Source organism: Tachyglossus aculeatus, chromosome 2 (genome assembly GCF_015852505.1).
Source record: "Tachyglossus aculeatus isolate mTacAcu1 chromosome 2, mTacAcu1.pri, whole genome shotgun sequence".
In the NCBI taxonomy this organism is placed as follows: Eukaryota; Metazoa; Chordata; class Mammalia; order Monotremata; family Tachyglossidae; genus Tachyglossus; species Tachyglossus aculeatus.
Window position 1 is genome coordinate 75,065,362 of NC_052067.1, and position 12,197 is coordinate 75,077,558.

A 12,197-nucleotide genomic window follows, 5' to 3' on the forward strand; every position below is an offset into this window, starting at 1 on the left:
TTTATTTCTTGTGATTTTTTGAAAAACTATTCATGATTTGAATGGGACCAAGTCCAAAAGATGCTGTGAAAGATTTAATATTTGAAAGTTGGCTTCATTCAGATCTGTAAGCCAAAGGTTTTCAATCATTGATCCTGCCCAGCGCCCCCTGACCCTTCCAGACTCTGCTTTTGAGCCACCTTAACAGCTGGGGAGGAATTTACCAGACAGTTTATAGCAGCTGGGGAACTCACCAGGAGGCTTGCAACCCCACCCCAGTGGGATTTGCAGGATGGGCTGGGCTGGACTGAACTGAAGAAGGTAAAACAGGCCCAGTGAGTACTGTTCCTCACCATGGGAGAGCCCTCTGGCCATAAATAGCTCGGGCACTGTCCCCTCAGCCAGCTGGAGAGAACACCTAGGGGATTTGAAGCTCACGGGTCATTGAAGGAGGTGTATCAAGAAGGTGCAAGTGGGGTTGAGTGGGGTCACTGTAATAGTTCCGGGATTGGCAGGGGGTATCAGGAAATAACTTGATATTTGCACTGCAGTGCAATGTTTTTATTTTTTACAGCAATTAGGTGTCCATTCATCCAGTTTTATACTAGGTGACTTGATTTTCATCTGGTGTGTTCTTTGTGTAATTCTGAGAGCATTTAGGGTGTCCACCAGTGGCCACCTTAACAACCCAAAGAGATAGTGCATCACCCTTGCAGTTGGTTTGCACCCCTTATTCACCTCACCCTCAGCTCCACAGAGCTTCAGTACATATCTGTAATTTATTTAATATCTGTCTCTCCTCTAGACTGTCAGCTCACTGTGGGCAGGGAATGTATCTACCAACTCTATTATACTGTGCTCTCCTAGCCACTCATAATATCATTGATTGAATGATTGATTGGAATGTTATACAACCCAGTACCCCACCCATCATATAATGGAGGGTTCTGAGAAATTGATGGGGGGTTGGGAAGAAGAGTTCAGTAACTCCTGGGTTCTCTGGCTGCCAAGAGCTTGAGCTCATTGATTGCAGCTGGAAAGTTGCTCTGGAGCACTGTGATGAGCCTAAAAAGTGTTCCATGTAGCGTGTGTGTGTGTGTGTGTGTGTGTGTGTGTGTGTGTGTTTGTAAAAGCCATCTGCACTGAGAAGGAATTCAGAGAGCCCAACCCAATAAGTCCCCAGGCCAGCTATTTTCTACCACTTTCTTGGCTAGCATTACCCTTCTTCCTCACCCTTCCTTTGTTGACCACTGTCTACTCCCCATGTTTCAGAACTCCATGGCCAAGCTTGAGGGGTAGGATGGCCATTGATGGCATTAAATAATTCTGGACCTCTCATTACTGCTTTATCTAAGCAGTTGACATCTGTGTGTTTCCTGTATTACATAACCAAACAATGTAATAGATAAGTGCTGTAAAGGAACACCAACAGTGTTCTTTGCAGAATCTGTAGAACTTATACATTAATCAGGAAGGCAGCATTCTAAGAAAAAACAAATACATAATTCATATAAAAACCCCATTCTCTTTCTGGGCTAATTTTTTTCCTGTTGGAAGTTCATTCATTCAATCAATTGTGTTTATTCAGCACTTACTGTGTGCAGAGCACTGCACTAAGCGTTTGGGAGAGTATAGTATAACAATAAACTTACAATTTCCCTGACTACAGTGAGCTTACAGTCTAGAATGGGGAGGACATTCCATTGCAAAGGGTGTTGGTGGCGTGGAGCATGAGCCACTGGAAAAGTATTTTACTTATGGAAAAAGGTGTTTCCTTCTGCCATTGAAGTAAACTCCCCAAATTCCTAATGTGACTCTATTGACTTCCCTACTAAACCAAAGAAGATGGCCAACTTTAAACATATTATAACATGATTATATACATAGTTGTTGTGAAGCCTGCTGTCATTGTAGCCATTTCACTTTCAGATTTCCATCCACCTGTTTTTTGATATTCTAAAACAGGTGCCTTAGCTGTTTAAAAAACAAAGACATTTTCTCTCTCCTCCAGAGAGAGAATTTGGGTGAATATTTTTCAGAAGGGATCCCTGAAAATCTGACTTCTCTACCCTGACCTGTTTCTGAGCTTTAGCCTTGTTTCAGTGTTCCCCGTTTAGAGGTTTGAACTGCTCCAGCAAAATTTGAGGTTGTCATCTCTGTTGCTGGTGTGTTGTACCCCTCTGTCCATCAGGGCAGTTGACCAAATAGTACATCTATTTCCTTCTCCCTTAATTGGTCTATGTCTGCTTTCTTTGCTCTTAAAGTGCTCACACCCACTCCTTTTGCTATTTTGAACTCTGGAGGTAATTGCCATAAGAAAATTTATCAGCATCTTGTAGTCTTTCAGGATAAAAGATTTGCTGCATTTTCTATATGCTTTGCCTGAAAGTGAGCAAGCATGTCAATCACCCTCTCACTCAGTTTGACATGCATATGACTGTTTTCAGTGAAGAAGCAAAGAATGTGCCTGGCACTTTTGTTTGTGCTTATGTCCAAGTCCCTGGGGGGTAGTTTATGATTTTCCTTCATCATAATTGTTACTTCTTTTCAACACGGCCACCAGAATTCCTTCCCTCTGCTCCAAAAATCACAAAAGTAGTAGAGACCTGCTCCCCCCGCCCACCACTGACCTATGGAGTGGCTTGTTAAGTGAGGGGCATGGTAAAATGGTGAATTCTACTGGACTTCCCTTTTCTTTTTTTAAATGATATGTAAGCACTTGCTAGAGAAGCAGCGTGGCTCAGTGGAAAAAGCATGGGCTTTGGAGTCAGAGGTCAGGGGTTCAAATCCCGGCTCCGCCAGTTGTCAGCTGTGTGACTTTGGGCAAGTCACTTAACTTCTCTGTGCCTCAGTTACCTCATCTGTAAAATGGGGATTAAGATTGTGAGCCCCCTGTAGGACAACCTGATCACCTTGTAACCTCCCCAGCACTTAGAACAGTGCTTTGCACATAGTAAGCACTTAATAAATGCCATTATTATTATTGTTGTTATTATGATTATTATCATGTGCCAGGCACTCTTCTAAGTGATGGGGTAGATACAAGGTAATCAGGTTGGGCAGAGTCCAGGTCCCGCATGGGGCTCACAGTCATAAGCCCCCTTTTACAGATGAGGTAACTGAGGCACAGAAAAGTTAAGTGACATGCCCAAGGTCACACAGCAGACAAGTGGTGGAGCCAGGATTAGACTCAGGTCCTTCTGACTGCCAGGCCTGTGCTCTCACCACTAAGCCATGTTGTTTCTCTGGGACCCAGATCCAAGAATGGGGTGAATGGGAAGGGCACATTTACATTTGCATATGATTTCCATGTAGTTGGTATGAGTCCATACTCTCCAGTAGTTTTCAGGTTAAAATTTTATTGTCATCTTTAAGTTTATCCCTGAATTTTTTTCTTTTCTCTGACCTTTATCAACTTCTAATAAAACTGACCCATATCACTTAAACCAATAAGGGACAGCTAATCCGTTCCCTGAGAGTGAATTGGGAGAGCCTGAATAAAATGTTCAAAACTAAGAAATCTGGTCCCACTGTGACTTATTTTTACTTTGTTACATCATCTTGGAGACAAAAATATAGAAAAGGCAAATACCTTAAATGAGAAAGCTATTGGGAAATGTGATCAAATTATACCAACTGCAGTATTAACTCAATCAGTGGTATTTATTGATCACTTACGCTGTGCAGAGCACTGCACTAAGTGCTTGGGAGAGTACAGTACAGTAGACTAGGTAGACATGATCCCTGTCCACATGGAGTTTACGGACTAAAAAAGCTGACAGTGATTAAAAATCCATGTTTATTCAATCTTACAGCAGACAAGTAGCAGAGTTGGGATTAGAACCCAGCTCCTCTGATTCCCAGGCCCATGCTGTTTCCACTAGGTCACACTACTTCTCAGAATTTCACTCGAAGAGAGTGAAAATGAAGACAGGGAAGAAGTGTGGCTCTTGCTATATAGGAACTCTCTTTAACATGGTGGATGACTGGCATACGGTAACTTTAAGAAACATATGTTCTCGTGAGATAGGCTATGGTGAAGTAATGGAAAAAAATGAAAAAGAATAGGGAAGAGAAGGTTTGGGGATAGTCCTATTCTCAAAGAATGAAGGACTATTCATATTACAGATAGAAAACTTAATCTAGCTTTAGAAAAACACCTGCCGTGTTCCATCACATTTAATAGATTTTCCATATTTGCTAGGAAAGCTAAAGGGATCATGGTTAGAATTGGTGAGCGCAAATAAGGAGACCTGTGTATAGATGTCCTTCCATTGATGCCATGACCTGGGGGGAGTTACTCAAGTGTTCTGTCACAACTCTCCATTTGTAAAGATGAAATTACTATTAGTGTGAATAAAAATTAGTTATGCATTATGTTATGAACTAGAAGAGATTGCTTACCTATAAGAAGTTTGTCAAAGTACTGACTGCCATTTGGAAGTTCTTTTGAGATTCTTCATTGAAAGAGACTTTCTCCCACCAACAAACCCTTATAGGCAAAGTATTTTCACTTTTTAAGATGTCTAGTGTTAAACTGTACTGTATGTATCTGCACTTCATTATTCAGATTCATGTTTGTTGATTTAAAATGATTTGCCCTCCCAACCAGTCCTAATAATTCAACAGTTGTCATTCGTTCTACAACTTCTTTTTTTTCCTGGTAAATCCCAACAATGAAGATTAAAACCATTTGGTCCTTACTATTCAGATATTCCAGTGTGGCCTACTGACATTATTTCCAGATGTTTTTCCTAGAAAACTATACGTTGACTTTGTAAAACAAGAAAGTCTGAAGCCTGACATATGTTTTCTTATAAGTTCAAATGCTTCCCTAAACCAATGTTTACATTACTGGTTAGTAACACATAATTGCCTGTTGGTTTTTCACTGTTAATAACAAACATTAGAATGGCATAAGAGCAAATCCCTCATTCTTTGTGTGGGCATGTAACATGGATACACATGCACACAAAGTAATGGATATGGACAAGCAGGCATGCGCACAAAGGTACGAACACAAAAATACGTGGAGAGGCATCCAGAACAGACGTGAGAGGCGATGAGAAAGAAGGAAGGGGAAGGGATGGGCATGTAGATCTGACTCTACTGCTGCACCATTCTGTGGAACAGTTCCATGTTTTGAAGATGGCCTCCATGGATCCTTCCACGTATCTGACAGATAATTACTCTCTCCCACTTCAAAACTTTATTAAAGGCACTTCTCCTTCAAGAAGCCTTCCATTACTAAGCCCTTCTCTCCTCTTCTCCCACTCCCTTCTGCACCGCTTTTACTTGCTCCTTCATTCGTCCTCCCTCCTATTCTCACAGCACGTATGCGTATATCTGTAATTTATTTATTAATCTATTTATTTATTTAATCATTTATATTAATGTCTGTCTCCCCCTCTAGACTGTGAGCTCATTGTGGGGAGGAATGTGTCTGTTGTTCTATCATACACTCCCAAGCACTTAGTACATTGCTTTGCACACAGTAAGCGCTCATAAATATGATTGAATGAAGGAATGAATCCTCCACTGGCTTTGGCCACAGTACTTGTCCTGCTCTTGCAGATGGTTATGTTGAGAATATGGCAGATGCAACATTGTGTGTGTTGTGTCAGGGAAGAGGGAGCCTTCTTGGGGCATAGAAAGACCCACTTTTCTTAGACGCTTCCTTGAGGCTCTAGCCTTCTCAGCCAGGCACTGCCTGGGAGCCTTCTTCTAGTTAATCAAAGCTTCCAAGAGCAACCCAGATGGCAACACTTTCTTCATGTATATAATATGCAAATAAGTTTTTCTACAAGGCAAGTCTTCACTAGGTGTCTTAAGGATAGTAATTCTAACAGTGCATGTCTGTCTGGATAAAATCAGATCTTCAAAACACTTCTAAAATTATATCTCCTCCAGGAAGCCTTCCCAGACTAAGATCATATCCCCCTGACTCCATTTTCTCTTCCTACTGCATCTCCAATACACTTAGTCCCATCTCCTGAAAACTTAGGTAGTTCCTTTATTCATGTAAATGTCTGTCTCCCACTCTAAACCGTGTGCTCATTTTGAACAGGGAAGATGTCTGCTAATTCTGTCGTACTGTACTCTCCCAAGCACTTAGCACAGTGCTGGTTTTAATGCCAATGTCACCAAAAGTCTGTGGCCAGTCTTGTGTGTTGTGAGAGTGTTTGGATATGGGTGGACATGGTGAGCGAATAACTCAAGGCCCTCTGTTTTCAACATGCCTCCATCACTCCTCAATCAGTCATATTTTTTGGGTGCTTATTTTATGCAGGGTACTGCACTAAGTGCTTTGGAAGAGTACAGTATAACCGAGTTGGTAGACATCTTCCTATTTGATTCCCGGAGTATGTGAAAGCATGAAGGGGACACTTTTTAGAAACCCTTCCCTCATTCTCCCTGCTGCGTTTTCAAGGAAAATGAAGGGAGTATAGGAGAAAAGATTAGGAAAATTAAGTTGTGGTTGTAAAAATGGCCAGACACTCATTCTTGATAATATTCATAATTTTTAATTGTTACTAATGTTGATTAAATTATGATTAGAATTAGGTGTTCATTAGAAGAATCAGAAGTTTGAGCATTCAGGCCAAAGGAGCCTTTATAAACTTCTAGAATTTCTTATGGGGTTTTAATTAACATCTAAATATTAATACATATTCTCCAGCCCTTATTGATTATAGCTAAGGGGCCAATCTCCTCTAAGAAGAAACAGCTTGAACAATTCCAATTTAAAATATGAATCAACTTTTCAGTTACCAAAATTAAAGGAATGAAATCTGAAAACAGCATGCTCTCATTTTCTGTCTCCCATCTATTATTTGAAAAAAATTGTCTTTTTTTTTTTGTCGGGTCAGTAGGGAAAGTTTTGTGATTATGTCTCTGCCCCTCCAAGGCGGGAAGCTTAATGGAGCTGCCAGATGGAGCTGCTCTTGTGCATATTGCTGAGCACACAGTGTGCACTAAAGAAATACCACTACTCCCATCAGGTTTAACATTATAATACCTAGGAATAAGGCCTTCATACTTAATATTATTTTTCCTTTATTCATTTGTGAACCCCTTCATGATAAATTGGGATAGGCTCCATAATGCTGTTCTTTGTTTTCTCTTCCTGGTTAGGTGGGTACTTTGATTTATTAAAGAAGAGTGTCACTAGCAAGACACATCCAAGTAAAGCAGCAGACTGCCCTGGTTGGAACCATTGTTTCATAATCTTTGATATCAGCAGTCAGGTAAGTTGAACCAAATGTTGTCCAGGTCTTTTTTTTTTAAACTAAGTGTTAGTTATATGATTCCAGTAAAGCTTTACACCATGCAATAGTGGTACTGTTTCACATCCCCAAATAAACATTTTTTGGAAGTCTTTTGACAATACACTTTGAATTTCCCATTGGCTAGGTAGAGTCTCTGCCCCATTTTCCAAAGAAGAGATGTCTGTATGTTTTCACCTCTTTTCCTTTTGTCATAGTGTCATAGTGGAAGGAATGTTATTCATCTTACTCTTACGTCATCATGAACTTGAGATACCAGGTTTTTTCCTCTGATATTCAAACCTAAGGACAACTCTGTATACATTTTTTATGGTAGTTGTTAAACGTTTACTATGTGCCAGGCAGTGTAATAAGTACTGGGGTGGATACAAGCAAATCAGGTTGGACACAGGCCATGTAATAATAATAATTGTGATATTTGTTAAGCACTTATATGCCAGACACTGTACCAAGTGCTGGGGTGGATACAAGCAAATCGGGTTGGACAGTCTGGCATGGGGCTCAGTCTTAATCTCCATTTAACAGATGAGGTAACTGAAGCACAGAGAAGTTAAGTGACTTGCCCAAGGTCACATAGCAGATAAGTGGTGGAGTTGGGATTTGAACCCAAGTCCTCTGACTTGCAGGCTCATGCCCTTTCCACTAGGCCATGCTGCTTCCAATTTTGAAACCAGATCTCATGCCAAAGGGGAGCCGTCTTTATAGGTTTTCACCGTTTTTCTTGTTTTAAAACCAGGTTCCATGGATTATTAAGTCCTGAGTATAGTGCATTGCACCTAGTGCATGCAGAATATAAATCAATCAATCATATTTATTGAGCACCCACTGTGTGTAGAGCAGTGTACTAAGTGCTTTGGAAATTCTGTTGCCAAATTGTACTTTCCAAGCACTAGTACAGTGCTCTGCACACAGTGAGCGCTCAATATACATGATTGAATGAGTGAATGAATGAAAGTACGATATAACAGAGTTAGTAGACACATCCCTGCCCAAAATGAGCTTTCTGTTCTGTGGGGGAGACAGACAGTAATATAAATGAATAAATTACAGATGTGAACTAAAGTGCTTGGATGGAGAGAGGTGAATAAAGGGTGTATGTAAATCAAAGTGAAGCAGCGTGGCTTAGTGGAAAGAGCACGGGCTTTGGAGTCAGAGGTTATGGATTCAAATACTAGCTCCGCCATCTGTCAACTGTGTGACTTTGGGCAAGTCACTTAACGTCTCTGTGCCTCAGTTACCTCATCTGTAAAATGGGGATTAAAACTGTGAGCCCCCCGTGGGACAACCTGGTCACCTTGTAACCTCCCCAGCACTTAGAACAGTGCTTTGCACATAGTAAGCGCTTAATAAATGCCATTATTATTATTATTATTAAAGTACAAGGGTGATGGAGAAGGGAATGGGAGAAGAGGAAATAAGGGCCTAGTCAGGAAAGGCTTCTTGTAGGCAATGTGCGTTCAGCAAGGCTTTGCAGGTGGGGAGAGTGATCGTCTATCGAATATGAAGAGGATGGGCATTCCAGGCCAGAGGCAGGATGTGGGCAAGAAGTCAGCAGCAAGATAGAGAAAATTGAGGTGCAGTGAGTAGGTTGGCATTAGAGGAGTGATGTGTGAGGTCTGGGTTGTAGTAGGAAATCAGGGAAGTAAGGTAGGAGGGGACAAGGTGATTGAGAGCTTTAAAACCTCTGATAAGGAGTTTAGTAAGAATAAGTACTATTATTACTACTGGGCAATTTTCAGGAGCGTAGGATAGGCTGAGACTGGCCAGTTTTTTTTTAGTAGATGCATTTCTGTCAAGTTACTGAGTTTGTTGTGATACATGAACTAACGTATAGACTATAGACTACATTGGTTAAGATGTTCAGGTAAGAAAAATTTGAATACATTTTCGATCAGGTTCGGGTCAACATTCCTCATAACATATGATTTATGGCCAGAAGTGAAAGCAGTTTGGGGTTTGGGCCGTGTTTGGGTTGATATTATAAAACGTATATTCTAGTTGGGTTGGGCATCGGTGAATTCTTAGTGGGTTAGGGTCAGGCTCAGGTTAAAATTTGGCAGACCCACATATCACTATTGTGTCATGATAGGATTTGCTAGAATAAAATCCATACCTTCCCTTAAATTTTTCCAAACTCAATAAAAAACATCACACCATTTTAAATCTGGGGGAGGACTACATTTCCATGTGAGAAATAGAAACTTTACAGCCTCCCAGAATTCCATTTACGCACCATCTCTAGGACAGAGACCTCCTAAAGAAGAGGCAAAGACTGTCCCAAATTTGGCTACACTTTTCAGTTCTCCTAAATCAAGTACTTAGTGGTTAAAGGGGACTTTAGCTCCCTAAATGTCTGTTGACAAACAATGGCCATAAAGATGGTCATACTCTGTCAAACAAATCTTAATGTGTATTGGGCAACCATGGAAGCATAGAAGCAGTGTTGCCTAGTGGATAAAGCATGGGCCCGGGAGCCAGAAGGACCTGGGTTCTAATCCCAGCTCTACCACTTGTATGCTTTGTGACCTTGTGCAAGTCATTTACTTTCTCAGTGCCTCAGTTACCTCATCTGGAAATAGGGATTAATATTGAGAGCCCCATGTGTGACATGGACTGTGTCCAACCTGATTAGCCTGTGTCTACCCCAGGACTTAGAAGAGCCCGTTGTTGGGTAGGGACTGCCTCTATATGTTGCCGACTTGTACTTCCCAAGTGCTTAGTACAGTACTCTGCACACAGTAAGCCCTCAATAAATACAATTGAATGAAAGAATGAATGAATTGCCTGGCATATAGTAAGCCCAGAAGCAATACCATAAAAGAAAAAAAAAGTAAAATGACCATTATCTGATATAGTTCAGTATTCTGAGTTCGGGATTCCTTAAAATAAGGAAAATGATCTTTAAGAAAGCAGACGTCATCAGGAATTAGGAACTTCAGGAATTAGGAACAGGAACTTCAACAGGCTCTCCATCACCTCGCTCCTTCCTACCTCACCTCCCTTCTCTCCTTCTACAGCCCAGCCCGCACCCTTCCGCTCCTCTGCCGCTAACCTCCTCACTGTGCCTCATTCTCTCCTGTCCCACCCTCGACCCCCGGCCCATGTCCTTCCCCTGGCCTGGAATGCCCTCCCTCCACACATCAGCCAAGTTAGCTCTCTTCCTCCCTTCAAAGCCCTACTGAGAGCTCACCTCCTCCAGGAGGCCTTCCAGACTGAGCCCCCTTTTTCCTCTCCTCCTCCCCATCCCCCCTGCCCTACCTCCTTCCCCTCCCCACAGCAGTTGTATGTATTTGTACAGATTTATTATTCTATTTATTTTACTTGTACATATTTTCTATTTATTTTGTTAATGATGTTCATATAGCTTTAATTCGATTTGTCCTGATGATTTTGACCCCTGTCTACATGTTTTGTTTTGTTGTCTGTCCCCCCTTCTAGACTGTGAGCCCGTTGTTGGGAAGGGACCGTCTGTATATGTTGCCGACTTGTACTTCCCAAGAGCTTAGTACAGTGAACTGCACACAGTAAGCGCTCAATAAATACGATTGAATGAATGAATGAATCAGATGAATCGCTCTACAGAAATGAGATATAGTAGGCTAGGACAGCAATCAATCGAGTGTTTTTATTGAGCTCACACTGTATGCAGAGTATTACAGTGAATGCTTGGGATACTACAATATTAGAGTTGGTTAGACACACTCCCTGCCCACAAGTTGCCAAGAGAACTACTTGTTTCTTAAGCAAATAATATTAAAGACTAAACCCACCATCCCCATGCACAAAGGTAGGTGAATAGGTAGGAGAAAACCTTGGCAGGGGTGTATGGAATTACACAGACACAAATAGGAGTGCCTGAGACAAATGGGACTAATAGGAAAGTGGAACCAAGGAAAGATTACAAAGAAGGCATACAGATAAAGAGTGAAGGCTTGTAGAAGTAAAATCTGAAAAGCTAAAGCAGGAAATGAGATGTAATTTGCAGAAGATCTAAAAGGGAATAGAAAACATTCCTTGAATATATCAGGAAAAAGGAAGATAAAGGAAAATGTATGCCATTGTAGAAATGTTTTGATTTAAGAAAGGAGTACCATTTGCTTGTAGAAGTTGTTGCTTTTTTTTCAAGTTAATAGGCAATTGTTTCAATAAGAAATAGAGAAAACAACAGTTCAACCAAATTGTTTGAAGTAGAGAACTGCAAATATTTTCCGCATCAGAAGATTATCCCTGTAATAGAAGAAAATTTATACCATGTTTCTCTGAAATATGCAGACTTTTAAATTCACCAGCCAGGGTCCATAAACTCTGGTTTTAGTGATCCCATGGGTCCACCACCCTGCTGTCTCATTCAGTTATATTTATTGAGTGCTTATTGTGTGCAAATCACTGTATTAAGCTCTTGGGATAGTACAGTGTAACAAAGGGACACATTCCCTGCCCACAATGAGCTTACAGTCTTGAGATTAGAAAGCACTTAGTACAGTGCTTGGCACATAGTAAGTGCTTAACAAATACCTTAAAAAGAGACCTTACATTTTTGAGGCCTTCTGTTTTCTACTTGAAACATTTGTAACTTCATCTGCTGAGACTTCTTCTTCCTAAATGGGTGAAATCTATGCCCACTGACACCTCTGCCCCCTCCTCTTGGCCCAACTTTTAGACTCTCCTCTGTAATACCTCCTCCTCAGGAACAATGTGAAGGATAATTTCTTCTTGCACTCGTGCAGATCATTCATTAATTCGATCGTATTTATTGAGCGCTTACTGTGTGCAGAGCACTGTACTAAGCGCTTGGGAAGTACAAGTTGGCAACATATAGTGACAGTCTCTACCCAACAGTGGGCTCATATTTCTAGGCATTCTGATCATTCCGATGACCTCTCCCCTCCAGCTCTTCCTTATCACTATAAATTGTGTCACTTGTGGCCAGCA

The 12,197-nt window shown here is 41.1% G+C and overlaps 1 protein-coding gene across 6 annotated transcripts in view; it reads left to right on the forward strand.

Annotated features, from left to right (window-relative positions):
* The window catches only part of HIVEP2 (HIVEP zinc finger 2), a 253,631-nt gene that overhangs the window by 146,640 nt on the left and 94,794 nt on the right, over positions 1-12,197 (forward strand). For all 6 annotated transcript variants that reach the window (XM_038741911.1, XM_038741903.1, XM_038741902.1 and 3 more), the window contains one exon: positions 7,114-7,226. The gene's annotated coding sequence lies outside the window, so the exon portion shown is untranslated. The remainder of the gene's footprint in view (positions 1-7,113; positions 7,227-12,197) is intronic.